Source organism: Bufo bufo, chromosome 1 (genome assembly GCF_905171765.1).
Source record: "Bufo bufo chromosome 1, aBufBuf1.1, whole genome shotgun sequence".
In the NCBI taxonomy this organism is placed as follows: Eukaryota; Metazoa; Chordata; class Amphibia; order Anura; family Bufonidae; genus Bufo; species Bufo bufo.
In genome coordinates, this window is record NC_053389.1 from 649052801 (window position 1) to 649066806 (window position 14006).

A 14006-nucleotide genomic window follows, 5' to 3' on the forward strand; every position below is an offset into this window, starting at 1 on the left:
CTGTGGGGTAGTTATACTGCCCTGGCATTTTAGGGGCCCTAATGTGTGGTAAGTAGTTTGAAATAAAAATGTGTAAAAAATGACCTGTGAAATCCTAAAGGTGCTCTTTGGAATGTGGGCCCCTTTTCCCACCTAGGCTGCAAAAAAGTGTCACACATGTGGTATCGCCGTACTCAGGAGAAGTTGGGCAATGTGTTTTGGTGTGTCTTTTTACATATACTCATGCTGGATGAGAGACATATCTCGGCAAAAGACAACTTTTCCCATTTTTTTAAACAAAGTTGGCATTTGACCAAGATATTTATCTCACCCAGCATGGGTAGATGTAAAATGACACCCCAAAACACATTACCCAAATTCTCCTGAGTACGGCGATACCAGATGTGTGACACTTTTTTGCAGCCTAGATGCGCAAAGGGGCCCACATTCCTTTTAGTATAAATACCCCACATGTGACCCCATTTTGGAAAGAAGACACCCCAAGGTATTCAATGAGGGGCATGGCGAGTTCATAGAATTTTTTTTTTTTTGGCACAAGTTAGCGGAAATTTATTTTTATATTTTTTTTCTCACAAAGTCTCCCTTTCCGCTAACTTGGGACAAAAATTTCAATCTTTCATGGACTCAATATGCCCCTCACGGAATACCTTGGGGTGTCTTCTTTCCGAAATGGGGTCACATGTGGGGTATTTATACTGCCCTGGCATTTTAGGGGCCCTAAAGCGTGAGAAGAAGTCTGGAATATAAATGTCTAAAAAATTTTACGCATTTGGATTCCGTGAGGGGTATGGTGAGTTCATGTGAGATTTTATTTTTTTACACAAGTTAGTGGAATATGAGACTTTGTAAGAAAAAAATATATAATTTCCGCTAACTTGGGCCAAAAAATTGTCTGAATGGAGCCTTACAGGGGGGTGATCAATGACAGGGGGGTGATCAGGGAGTCTATATGGGGTGATCACCCCCCTGTCATTGATCACCCCCCTATAAGGCTCCATTCAGATGTCCGTATGTGTTTTGCGGATCCGATCCATGTATCCGTGGATCCGTAAAAAACATACAGACGTTTGAATGGAGCCTTACAGGGGGGTGATCAATGACAGGGGGGTGATCAATGACAGGGGGGTGATCAGGGAGTCTATATGGGGTGATCACCCCCCTGTAAGGCTCCATTCAGATGTCCGTATGTGTTTTGCGGATGCGATCCATGTATCAGTGGATCCGTAAAAATCATACGGACGTCTGAATGGAGCCTTACAAGGGGGTGATCAATGACAGGGGGGTGATCAATGACAGGGGGTTGATCAGGGAGTCTATATAGGGTGATCAGGGGTGATCAGGGGTTAATAAGGGGTTAATAAGTGACAGGGGGGGTGTAGTGTAGTGGTGTTTGGTGCTACTTATTACTGAGCTGCTAGTGTCCTCTGGTGGTCGATCCAAGCAAAAGGGACCACCAGAGGACCAGGTAGCAGGTATATTAGACGCTGTTATCAAAACAGCGTCTAATATACCTGTTAGGGGTTAAAAAAATCGCATCTCCAGCCTGCCAGCGAACGATCGCCGCTGGCAGGCTGGAGATCCACTCGCTTACCTTCCGATCCTGTGAACGCGCGTGCCTGTGTGCGCGCGTTCACAGGAAATCTCGTGTCTCGCGAGAGGACGCATATATGCGTCCAGGAGGAATGAATCAACCACCTCCAGGACGCGTCGCTGCGTTTGGCGGTCCGGAGGTGGTTAAAGCATATGTCGAGATTGGTGAAGAAATGGTTCAATGACAATGAAGTAGAGGGGCTGGATTGGCCTCCACAGTCCCCAGACCCAATCAAACTCTTGTGGGTAGAGTTGAAGAAAAAGCTGTATTAGCACCCAAGTAAGTCGATTAGTATGCATCAATATTGGGATGTGAGGAAGAGAACTAGGAACAGATTTCTTTTAAGACATGCTTGAATCTGATCGAGAGCGTGCCCAGAAGGATTCAGGCAGTGTTGAAAGCCAAAGGTGGATTTACAAAACACTAACAAAATAATAAAAATTTAAATTTAGACTTTTAGGAGCAAAACAGTAACAATACAGTTACATGACAAGAATCTGCACAATTAATCATATGCTAAATAGTTGCAAATCCAATTTATATATGAGATAGCCAAGATGATTGTCTATAAAACGATGATAGTCTCACTTTCGAAGCTGTAGTGGATGGTGAGATGTGGAGCCTGAAAGTCAAACGTTCTAAACATTGTTACCCTTTTGCTTGTGAGTGTATGTCACTGGTTTTAACTGGCAAGCAGAAAAAATAATTATAGGTGACACATTCTATTTAGATAAGAATATATTTTCCCCATTTTTATATTACTATATTATTATTTCTTCCACCATTATGGGGGGGATGTCATGCATTTTCTGACTTCCAACACTGCTTCTCCAAAATCATTCTGGATTAAGCAGTAGAGTCTCAAAGTCCCAGTATTGCCCAGTTGTGTTAGGACACAATGAAGAGATCCCTCATAGATTTCCTCTTTACAAAGAACATCATAAAATTGTTATATAAAAATGGCTGCTGTTGTCAAATGTCTTATTATTGGTTAACACTATTAGTACAGCTGCATTGTGACACAATTATAAGGGCACTATTATGCCTAGCATAGTCGCATGGGCACTGCTGTGGTGGACACATCTATGCATACTGCTGAGGCTGGCAATCACGTAAGGACACTTATGGGAACTGCTGTATTTGTATCTAGAATATAAACTGGCTTTTTTTTATAGGATTCTTGTAGCTGCCACTTTGATAGGAACTACAGATGAGCAAATTTATTTGTACAAATCGATTCCTTTATCAAGTAGACTTCTTGAGCAGGAAGGGGGTATCCCTACTGCTCAAGAGTATCCCCTTCCAAATGATTGACGGAGGGAGCCTCTCGAGCAGCAGAGCTAGCCCCTCGTTGCTCAAGAAGTCTGACTGATGTACAAAGCGACTCATGCAAATTGATTTGCTCATGTGTAATAAAGCGACACTTGTTGGAATTATTACACTGGGAACTGTGAAAATGCTGTTGTGACACATTTGTATTGCTGCCACTGTGGTTTACATATTAATAAAGGGACTGCTGTGATTAACTTAAAGGGAATGAGTCACCTTCATATTTTTCTGCCAATTAAAACCAGATAGTAATACATATTTTTTTCCTAATCAGTTTATATTTTGTTTGTAATTTTATTCTATTTTCTATGCAGCATTAAATGGCTAGTCATCTTTCCAGTATTTAGAGATATGCCTTACAGCAGCCACACGGGTCTGGAAGAAACATCTTGACATCTATGGGAAGATACATGTTCTGTGACCTAAGCAGAGGTCATTATGGAGGGAGGTCGAGTAGATAAACTGTGACCATGAGCTACAATCGTATATGTATATGACATAACGTTGGAAACAATTGTCAATGTTTCTTTAACTGTGTGGTAATAGTCTGCTGTGAGCACTACTGGACACAGTGGCTAAAATACAGTATTGACTTCAGATTAATTTGAGATTATTATGACTAATATTAGTTGGTAGGCTTGGTTAGGATAATAGAGGAGTCGAGGAAGAGTAATACATATATAGTATCAGAAAAGGCTTCATAACAGTACCTAGCCTGTGTGTGGCCCCTTTCTCTTTTATTTATTTGTCCCCTTTTTTGGGATCCCATCCTATACTGGCTGATATGTAACAGTTTTTGAAATAATTGAATGCATAATTATAAGTATGAGGTGATCATATCCGGCATAGCTGTATACTGCTTTTCCCCACCGGAGCCCATTGACTTGATCTGGCTTGTTTCCTGCATTAGTGGCAGGATTCTGCAGGACAAAAACTGTTGTAAGCACCAGTTTTTGTCCGGCCAAATCCCGGCACTAATGCCAGAAACATGCCAGATCCAAGCTAGGTCCCATTATAGTCAATGGGGCCTGGTGGTGTTTCGGCTCTTTCCAACTATGCCGTATATGATGAACTCCAGCAGGATATTCTTTTGCTGGAACAACCTGCCGGCAGATTTTTAAAGCTAGTGTGAAACTAGCCTAAAAGGTTTAATCTTTTCTCATCTCCTTTTAGAAGATTAAGAAGATTCTACATGCCCATCTTTATGCAGATTCTATTTTTGGACTTTCGAAAATCCAGCATCAGTTAAAACATGTCAAGAACAAACTGTTAGAAAATGAAAATACTAAAGATGGGTACTTATATTTTCTGTATTAATTTTATTTAGAAGGAAAAAATAAATGTGAGATATTGTTGCTGTGCCAGAATGGGTTCAAAACCCGATCGGAAGAGGCCACAATACTCTGGTGAGCACAGCAACCTCCTCACAGCTTGCCAAGCATAACTCTGTACATTGTATAGTGGCTCTGCTTGGTATTACAGTTCAGACCCATTCAATTTCTGGGACTGAGCTGCACATAGGCCATGCGACTGATGAATGGGATGTCACTGGTGTAGGAAGAGGCCGCTTCACTCACTGAAGCACTGTGGCCTCTTTAAACAGCTGATTGACGAGGGTGTCGGGAATCTGACCCTTACAGATCAGATGCTGATGACCTTTCCTGAAGATAAGTCATCAATATTATACTTCCTGACAATGCTTTAATATAAATTTCCCCCATTGTGCCTTCGTGTCTATATTCACAGTCAGAAATGTAGAGGTAAATGACACTTGGGAAAATGAAGAGTGAGATGAGCTTGGCTTCCCATTTGGTGCTACAGTACCTTTTAGATGGGGAAAAGCTGATATCCACAGTGTGTAAATGTATTACGTTGTATGTATTTATTATCCCTCCTTTGTATAGGGCTATTCTACAACACTGTACACATGAAATGCCTCTCATACAGTACATAAAATACAATCATCAAAAGCACTGGAGCAATGTCTAATTCTAATGCTTGCTACTTTGAATTTAATACTAAAATGTTACTTATATAATTTAGTTGCATCACCCACATACAGCTATTAACTAAATGTGGCTAGGATAAATAGACAGTAAGTGATGCCAAAATCTGTCAGGATAGTGCAAGCCGGTACTACCCATTTTGTGTTAAACAACCATCTGCTTATCTTCCCTCTACAGTGGAATACTAAGATGTGTTATATCACAATTACCCTAAGAACTATAATTACTAGAGTTTTTGGCAGAGTAGCAAAGAACATTCCACATGGCTCTGTATTAAAACAGATGATAAAAATATCCATTTTGTGTCTGTGTTGGAAAGATCTATGACACTTGTTATATGCAAGATCCAGTTATGGGCTAAATATGTAAAATTGAGCCTTATCTCGTAAAGACATGGAGGACAATAATCACATGGATTGGGCTCATATAGTTATTTTAGTTCTATTTGATAGATCTATTGATGGATCATATTAAAGGGGTTATCCAAGTTCAGAGCTAAACCCGGACATACCCCCATTTTCACCCAGACAGGCCCCCTGATATTAGCATTACATGCTTCGATGCTCTCCCTTGCCCTGTGCAGGATAAGGGCTTTTTTCTTTATGTTTTTACACTGCTAGGCAGAGGTTTCCGCTCTGATGGGTGGGCTTTAGCGCTGCCCTAGCCATTTTATAGGCTATGGCAGCGCTAAAGCCTGCCCATTAGTGCTAGTGACGTCACTGCTGAGTGGAAGCCTTTGCCTAAACAAAGGGCAAACAAGAGCATCAGAGCATGAAATGCTCTGATGTTCATATTAGGGGGGCTGTCTGGGTGAAAAATGTGGGTATGTCCGGGTTCATAATTTCTATGGAATTCATAATTTTAATAAATTGTCACTTAGCACTGTAAAACCCGATAGCCTCTGTTCATCTTACCTGCAGTGCAACTACAGAGCAAATTAAGGATTATACAGTTCCCAACTGAAATGAAAGACGTTTTCCAGGATTTAGATATTGATGACTTATCCTCAGGATAGGTTATCTCATCAATTTCAGCTCAGCAGGGGTGTGACATCTTTCACCACCACTGATGAGCTGTTTTGGGAAGCTGCTATGCCAGGGACTATGCATTGGGTGGTGCTGGCAGCAGACAGCTCTGTACATTGTGTAGTGCCTGTGTTGGGGTACTGCAGTTCAGATCCCATTCAAGCCTTCTGCTTGCACTCTGTACAATTAATATTTTTCGGGTTCCGAGGTACTGTAGGTGTCAGGTGTCAGACCCCCACCAATCTTATATTATATTGACGACCTGTCCTGGGGATAAGTTTTCAATATCTGTAGACTGGACGACTCCTTTAAAAAGCTGTCTATGCAATAGAATGCACATATCAGGGCCTCCAGAGCAAACGTCAGAATTCTTTTAAAAGGCATTTGAAAAGAGGATTTTTAAACTAGACAAACTCTATGATTCCATCAGAAGAATTTTTTTAAGCAACACCATCCCCCAAAAGATGCAACATGCTTTAATGCTCTCCTGTGATTTAACATAGGTTTTCTAATATTTCCAGCTACCATTCGGGCAAATATATATACCAAGGGATAAATAAAACCTTATATCTATATTTTTGTTTTGCAGGGAGTTTAAGACTGTTTACATGACCAGTTGGTGAAATATACTGTATACAGGGCACAGTTATTTCGTTAAATGAAGTCTGTTGCCTCCAAAATCAGGTTCAAAGTAGGCATACTGCCATGTAGGATAGGTGCTCCAAAGCATAACCATACCTTTCTTGTGAAAATCCGGTCCTCTAATCCTAAGAAATGTTTATTTTAATTGTTATGCAAATATGGTTTTTGGTGCACTGTTGGTGGGGCTGCTCCATTTGGTGCACCTGGCTTCCCCTGTATCACTGCTACTAGTTTTGAAATCTCAGGAGCTGTCGATCAAACAAGATGATGAGGCACTGGGTGGTAGTATGGAGAAGAAATGATGCATTAAATGGAGCAACCCTGCCCAAGGTGCACCGAAAACCTTATTTACATAAAAACAAATAGATGCATTCCTCGGAATTAGACACGTGCTTTGCCTGGTAAGGGTGCCTTCACAAGTGGTAGATTTTGTTGCAGGAAATGTTTGCAACTGAAAATCACTTCCATTTATCTGAATAGGGCTTGCAGAAATCCATGTGATTTCACCCAAAGGAACCCCATTCAGATAAATGGAACTGATTTTTAGTGACAAAAACCTAAGGCACCTTGATAGAGCTCAGCTCAATTGAAGTAAACAGACTGAGCTATAATTTCACATGCAATCTGTGGATAAGCGTGGGACTATTTTTTGAAAGACAGCAACAATATTTTTCTAACCGGGACAACCTCATGGTGCCTACATGTTTCTAGGAACTTTACTGTGTGTTCTCTCTTAATAACAATCAGGACGTTTTTTTCCGTCATACATAATGGAACAAAACTGAACCGTTATTTGTGCTCATAGAAATGTATTAGGACGGGGTAAAGTGGAATTCCGTTTTGCATTCCGCCCTAAAATTCCTTTATATTCTGTTATAACCCGGAAGCCTGTGGAAACACTATGAAGTGCTACTCTGGGCTTTTGGGTCTGTGCTTCCACACCACAGAATATAGTACATGTTCTATCTTTTCCCACATTTTGCGGGTCGCGGACCCATTCAAGTCAATGGGTCTGCACCACAATATGGGATTCACACGTACCTGTGCATTGCAGATGGCGATGGGCATGTTGACTATATGGTCCTGTGAATGAGCCCTCACATTTAAAGAGGACCTTTCATAATTATTTTTTTTGTTTAATTAAATAACTTTCTTTGCCGGGTGCTGATGCTGCCATCCTCCCTGTTTTTTAAATATCTCTTCTACACCCCGCTGTGCCTCCCCCGCTGTTTTCCCGCCCAGTATGTTAATACTGAGCATCGGTAGAGGGAGGAGGAGACACCAGGGTTTCTCAATGGGCGTCGCCTTCTCTCTGGCTGTGCTGCGATCCAATCACAACGGAGAGCGTCACAGCCAGGGAGAAGACGCCCATTGAGAAACCCTGGCATCTCCTCCTCCCTGTGCCAATGCCCAGTATTAACATACTGGGTGGTAAAACAGCAGGGGGGCACTGCAGGGTGTACAAGCAATATTTCAAAAATAAAGGCAGGGTGGCAGCATCAGCAGGGGGGTACCCGGCAAAGAAAAATATTTAATTGAACTAAAAAAAATCTATGAAAGGTCCTTTTTAATTGTAGATACAGGAAGTTTTACCCTGAAGCTTGCAGGATTACTAGAAATTCAGGGGCATGTAGCAGAGACACAGCGGATATATAAGGACTGTGACCTGGCAATGAAATGCAATCTATGTACAATCAATGCTCAAATGGCCAGTGCAGAAAACAAGGTGATACAGTTATTCCCCTTCCACACTTTGCTATAATCTTCGGCTTACAGTGTCACATACAGTATATATTTCAGTGCCTTCTGTGACTGGTATATGGACTGATATACCGATAAAACAGCACACAAAATGAAATGAAGAGCAAATGTGCTCAACCACAGTTGTCAGATTGAGTAAGCTAAATTCATTTTCTTACATGGCTGTATATGTAAGTTATTAAGCTTAACCTTGAAAAAGGTTTGGTTATTTGTCTTCAAAAAGGTCATGCTGTCTATGTATTTTCTAAGATAGCCATGGCATAAATGGGATCTTCGTACATAAGATTGTCTGTCTTCAGGGTACAACCTGGTAAAAATACTGAGCCATGGAAGTCTTAAACTGATCTGCAATCAATGGCTCTTCTGCTAATGTTACAATTATTAAGGCTGTGTGACAGAAGGTTCAGTAGAATAGGTCCCAACAGGCACCTATTCTAGTGATAAAACCCACTACAGCAATTAACTTGATATAATTTCAGCTTTAGTTTATAGCATAGGAGTAGAGCCCTGAATCGTTATTCTGTGAGCTTCTCTAGTCTGAAAGGAAAGTGTATACGAACAGCTTCTAACAGCTTCTGTTCACTTCAATATTATTTTTGGGTCTTGTTTGTTCCCTTAGGCAAAATTAAAGAGGTTGTTAATCCCTGGGGACCTTTTCTACAGACCCCCAATATGCAGGACCCGAGCACACACAGGATTTGCTTGTAGTCTGAAAAAAGGAGCTGTATACACAAAACATTAGCAACATTTTAATTACGACTATTTGAAGAAATGCTTCAGATTGGATGTAGAGGAGCAATACAAGTAAAAGAATTGAAAACATTCATAGAGTTTCCATTAATGGGGTTCTTTACCCATGTAGAGTTCTCAGACCCGTGGTGGTAATACCTGATCCCCGCCTTTGGGTTCCAGCTCCATCACTGTTCTGCCGATTGTTCAGGACTCCCCACATTAACATCCTGTTTGATGCAGGTCACATGACTGCTGAAGCCAATGACTGGCTGTAGAAGTTATGTGTTACCTGTGCGTCTTGTCACATGCCACTGAGTCTCATGACATGGCATGGCTGCCACATCACAACTGCAGCAGTCACCCGCGTCAAACAGGATGCCGATTCGGGAACACCTTGGACCTACAGAGCCAGCAGGGCAGCAATGGAGCTGGAAACCAGCGGCTGGGATCAGGAATTTCCACCATGGGTCTGACCACGCTGGGGGGTCTATAGAAAACTTCACATGGATGAAGAACCCCTTTAATGGAAATTCTAGGAGTGTTTGCATTTCTTTTTTTGCTACTCTGTATCCAATATGAAACAACTCTTCAAATAGTCTGAATTAAAATGTTCCTACTGTTTTGTATATACAGATCCAGACTGCAAACAAATCCTGTGTGTGCTCTGGTCCTGCAGTCATATTTTGTACAAAGAGGGTCACAGGTAATTAAATAAACATTATGGAATGATCACACAGGATTTGTATAATGCATCAGTAGAAGCTGCAAAGTTATCAAAGAAGCATCCATGAGGGACATCCTAAAACATTTAATGTAAAAATGGCTTAATGTAGCTTAATGTGCCATAATGTGTCTAAACCTCAATCAATTGCCTTGAAACTTTGCACAACCTAAGTTCCCAGCTTCCGAAACCTATCCTGGAAGTTTCATGGATTTTGGCTACCTACAAGGCAAATGAGTGACATTAAGCTTGTTTTTTAGGGAGCTTAATGTGGCTTAATGTACAAAAAACAACTCAGATGTATAGGAGCAACAGCTGAATAGTGATAGGCACGAGATCTTTAGTAGGAGAAACACCAGACTTGCTCCTGAGGTCCATTTCAGTACCATGTACCTTCAGTAGACTTCCAGGTTCTCTGGTCCTCCTCCTCAATCAGCATGTAGGCTTCGGTCCTAGTCAAATTTTTCCTACACTTAAGCATTCCCACCCACAGACCAAACCTGGAGAGAGACTGAACTAAGACCTGGAAAAAGATTGTAACCATATAAATTTATAACCAGCCTTGGTAGCAGGGTGCACATGGGAAGGCTTACAACAATAGAAAACACAAAAATTCCCCAGCACACCTGCCAGCTGGCCTGCAACAAAACAAATTACCCTGTCTAACAGTATACATTAAAAGCTGAGGTTTTAGTTGCACAAACCTTTGGCCAAAAATATGTAGAAGTCACACTGCCACCGTCAAGGCACCTCTGTAAAGTGTGGTCCTAGATCTATTTATATGAGTCTCCAAATAGGAGCATATTGATTCAGTCAATAAATTAAATGCAGTTGTACCTGGAGGTAGCCTACTCCTCCTCACAAGGTGCAGGGACTCATTGGAGGCCCAGCAACCACAGATGCATGCTGGGATCCCCAATGCGTCACCACATCCAAGATAGACTAAGACCTGAGCCGGAGCTATGGATGATCCTGCGGCTCGCTTTGTGAATAATCCTTTACATTTCAAATAGCTGTTTTGGCACTGTTTTTATTTTTTGTTATTTACAAAATTTATTTGACAGGTTAGATCATGTGATATTTTTAGGGACCAGGTTGTCACGGATGCGGCGATACCTAATATGTATACTTTTTATTTATTTATGTAAGTTTTACACAATGATTTCATTTTTGAAGCAAAAAAAAATCATGTTAGTGTTTCCATAGTCTGAGAGCCATAATTTTTTTAGTTTTTGGGCGATTACCTTGGTTAGGGCATGATTTTTGTGGGATGAGATGACTGTTTTATTGGCACTATTTTGGGGTGCGTGTGGCTTTCCGATCACTTGCTATTACACTTTTTGTGATTTAAGGTGACAAAAAATGGTTTATTTAGCACAGTTTTTATTTTAAATTTTTTACGGTGTTCATCTGAGGGGTTAGGTCATGTGATATTTTTATAGAGCCGGTTGATACGGACGCGGCGATACCTAATATGTATACTTTTTTTTATTTATGTAAGATTTACACAAAAATATAATTTTTGAAACAAAAAAAAAATCATGTTTTAGGCCCCTTTCACACAAGCGAGTATTCCGCGCGGATGCGATGAATACCGACCCATTCATTTCTATGGGGCTGTTCACATGATTTTCACGCATCACTTGTGCGTTGTGTTAAAATCGCAGCATGCTCTATATTCGAGACCCGATCATTATTATTTTCCCTTATAACATGGTTATAAGGGAAAATAATAGCATTCTGAATACAGAATGCATAGTAAAATAGTGCTGGAGGGGTTAAAAAAAATTAAAAAATATTTTAACTCACCTTAGTCCACTTGATCGCGATGCCCGGCATCTCCTTCTGTCTCCTTTACTGAACAGGACCTGTGGTGAGCATTCATTACAGGTCAAGGACCTGTGTGATCCATCACCTTGCTGTTGTACTTTTTGTGATGTAAGGTGACAGAAAAATTGTTTATTTAGCACAGTTTTTATTTTTTATTTTTTACGATGTTCATCTGAGGGGTTAGGTCATATGATATGTTTATAGAGCTGGTCGATACGGACGTGGCGATACCTAATATGTATACTTTTTTTTCCCTATTTTTTACAAATTTTTTTAACTTTATTTGGGGAAAATGACGTTTTTGTTTATCTTTACTTGAAACTTTTAATTTTTTGGGGGAAAACTTTATTTTTTTCAACTTTTTTTTCACTTTATTTTTTGTCCCACTTTGGGACTTGAACTTTTGGGGGTATATTCCTTTACAATGCATTCCAATACTTCTGTATTGGAATGCATTGGCTGTATACTGTGTGTATTACTCATACAGCTTCCGGGGCCTGTGAGATCCAGGGGGCTGGATCTCACAGGCTCTTCACCGGAAGGCAGCGCAGATGCCTCAAGAAGGCATCGCGCTGCCTTCCATGCCATCGGGTCCCCCCCCACAGCCCCATGGGGACCTGATGGCACCGCCGCCGCACCAGGTAAAAGAATCTAAAGAAAAGCACCAGAAAATCTAAAAGGGCCAGTTCAGTTCATGGGATTCTTCACACCTTCTAATAGCCTGATAAACTGGGGCAGACTGGCCATAGACCTTATAGGGCAGTTTCCCAGTGGGCCGATGCCTAGGGGCTGCCTGGGCCCTCCTTACAGCTGACCAGTGGACGTTTTTGGGAATGTATTTTGTGCTGCTGGCATTTTTTTGATGGACTGTGGTATTTGGCTCTGTTGGGGTGGTATAATGTGCCACAATATGGTATTGCTTGTCTTGCCTTCCATCAATTTTGACCCAACTACAAAACAGGGCCACTTTTAGTATTTTTTGCAGGGCTACTTTAAGTTCTCAGTCAAGCCTTGCTGATAAGGCATCAGTATAGGCATCAATTGTTCATTTAATCTCGCCCAATACCAGGTGGTCGCCACACAGAACTCTCTTTCTCAGCCTACACTGACCTGATCGGAGAGTCGGAGGAAGGTGCATATCACATTCAGCTTACTGCCAGAGAAACTGGGCACAGGAGAAAATTCAGAAGGACCTTAGGGTGAAGAGTAACCCATTGGACACCAGAAATTTACCCTTTCACTAGTTCAGACATTATCTTGGAGTACCAGAGAATTCGGCAGCAATCTCTTCAATGCCCTAGAAGCAACCCCTAGGATATCAAGGAAGTTGCCAATAACCCTATTTTTAAACTAGTTCACCAAGGGGTATTAACGTTAATGGGTTTTTCCAGTTTGCACCAATGTCTTTTAAAGCAATCGTTTAGGATGGTAACTATACTTTTGAAATTTGTTCCTTTTATCTTTATGGCTCCTATCTTCCATTGTGGGATGTGGTCACATGGCTATCTCCATGAAGCCATTTCTTACTTCCACTGATGTTATGTCCATGGGTGTGTCAAAGCAACAATGGGACAGTGATAGGGGAATGTCTATGTAACTAGCTGGGTGGGAGGAGGTATAAACTAGCTGGGTGTTGTTAGGGGCAGTGCTGGAGCTGTGGCAGAGAAAGGAGAAGAACATCATGGGTTTGGTTGTATATAGCAACGGGAGGAGCTACATATGGGATGTGAATCAGAATTGTTTACATGGCGAGAGTCCAGTTTAAAAAGAAAAGCCACGGGGAAGATATACATCAGGTAACCAACTACATGAGCAAAACATAGTAATCCTCAAAAAAAAAAAAACTTTAACCTCTGCTTTGCCCTATGTCACTAGGCATATTGGTATTCAGTGCCATTTGACTACCCTAGACCACTAGGGTTAGAATCAACCACTACACTACTCCAGGCCAGCCTATCTGTTGACTTTAATCACTTAAAGGGGTTGTCCAAGTTATATTTATTGATGACCTATCCTCAGGATAGTTCTCAATTAAAGACCGGCACTCGCTGATGAATATTCTTGTAGGTTTATTCAGTCACATATTCCATCATAGTGACGCATGCGTTTCAGCAAATTATATGCTTTCATCACACATGTCTGATGAAAGCATATAATTTGCTGAAACGCATACGTCACTATGATGGAATATGTGAATGAATAAACCTACAAGAATAATCATCAGCGAGTGCGGGTCTTTATTTGCAAATTATCTACTGGGATCCCTGCCCGCAGACACGTGCACCGCGACATCCCTTGAGCAGTGCCGACCTTCTTTGGAACCTATCCTCAGGATAGGTCATGAATATCAGATCGGCTGGGGTTCGACA

At 41.2% G+C, this 14006-nt stretch overlaps 1 protein-coding gene across 3 annotated transcripts in view; it reads right to left on the reverse strand.

Annotated features, from left to right (window-relative positions):
- The window catches only part of UNC13C (unc-13 homolog C), a 793844-nt gene that overhangs the window by 115970 nt on the left and 663868 nt on the right, over nt 1–14006 (reverse strand). The gene's annotated exons all lie outside the window — the stretch shown is intronic.